Genomic DNA, 1537 nt, shown 5'->3' on the forward strand with positions numbered 1-1537 from the left:
GGACTCACCTCTTCTAGCATATGTTACCACAACCGTGAGGTCTAACCTACAGACCTGGACTCACCTCTTCTAGCATATGTTACCAAATCAGGACCAACTCACAGTTGACCCTCCAGCTGTGGGTAAATCATTGCTCATCCTTCTCTTGAAGAGGCATTTGTAGATTTCAGCTGGCAGAGAAGTATAGCCTTCTTGTTAGCAGTGCAACTCCCTGTGAACTAACTTTCACAAGCATATGAAAGCAACAGAGAATTCCATACCTCGAGTCAGGCACGTCTTAGTCTTTGGAATGACATCCTTGCTCTTTAGAACTTTAAAGAGGTCCTCGGTAGCATATGTTCCCAATGCAATAATGTCTTGTAGGTCCTGCGTTGACTGCAGGATTGCAGCAAGTAACATGATGAAAAAGAAGCGGGAGAATCTGGGTGTAGCTCTAGAGATCGATGGGTTGGAGGAAAAGCTGTCCCAGTGTCAAAGGAACCTGGAGGCCATCAGCGATAGGTTTGACCGGGCAGAGCTGAGCCCAGAGGCCAGGTGGTCTCTGGAAAAGGAGCAGAACAGCTTGATGAGCCAAGTCTCCAACTATGAGGAGGAACTCAAGTTGCTTCAGCAAGAGAACTGGAAAAACATGCCGCTGTCTGTGGCCATCTTCATCCTCCTGAGCCTGGTCTATGTCTACTGGACCTCATGAGCCTGGGACTGCCCACAGCCAGTGCTCGTATAGCTGCTCTAGGCTCTGGCTCTGTCAGGACAATGAGGCACTTAGGCCTCACTGGGATCAAGGTGCAGGGAGCACTTCCCCACCCAGGTGCCCGCATGGCCTCCTGGCTGCCCAGCCCCTTCCTCCTGGGGCCTGCCATGGGGCCTGGTTCTCCAGGAGGACAGTGTGCTGGCTTCTCCCTGAGCCCACGGGAGAGGCAAGAAAGAGGCCGGACTCTGCAGTCTGTTGAGTACAAAAAAAACAACAAAACCTTTTCTTTTTTTAAGGATATGAATTGTATTTATTTATAGTGTTAAGAGCAAATTTGCCTCAGCTACAGAAATAAAAAATTTTTTTATAATTAAAAAAAAATGTAAAATTACTAAGCAAACAATTAAACATGTTGTTTTCTTAAACTACATATTGAAAACATCGCTATTTAAAGAAAGACCTTGGAAACAGACATGTTGAATTTACAATAACATGAGAGGGAAGCTTCATTTTCTTATCTTTTTCCCGAATCATAACATTCTCTCCCTTAAACAAACACACATTCACCCTGGATGAATCCTTAGAATTTGGAAACTTTTTTTTTCCCACATAAAATATGAGTTAATTGTTTTGTATGTAAATGGGATTTTCAGTGGCGTTCTAATAGCTGTATAATGATTATCTGAAATGACTTTTCATTTCTTGACTGCTGCTAGCGTGGGTGTTGACTGTGGATCCAAGTGAAATGAAGCAATGAACATCTCCATCCTTTCTCCATCTAACATGATGTTGCCTACTGAAGGACGAATATGGCAGTTGCCCCCCGAAGCTTGACCACTTCCTGAG

At 44.6% G+C, this 1537-nt stretch overlaps 1 pseudogene; it reads left to right on the top strand.

The window, feature by feature from the left end:
• The first annotated feature begins 397 nt into the window (after nt 1–397).
• LOC102861665 lies at nt 398–691 on the top strand (annotated as a pseudogene).
• The last annotated feature ends 846 nt before the right edge of the window (nt 692–1537 follow it).

This window comes from Elephantulus edwardii, unplaced genomic scaffold, assembly GCF_000299155.1.
Source record: "Elephantulus edwardii isolate Elephantulus edwardi_28Jun2011 unplaced genomic scaffold, EleEdw1.0 scaffold00015, whole genome shotgun sequence".
Classification (NCBI taxonomy): domain Eukaryota; kingdom Metazoa; phylum Chordata; class Mammalia; order Macroscelidea; family Macroscelididae; genus Elephantulus; species Elephantulus edwardii.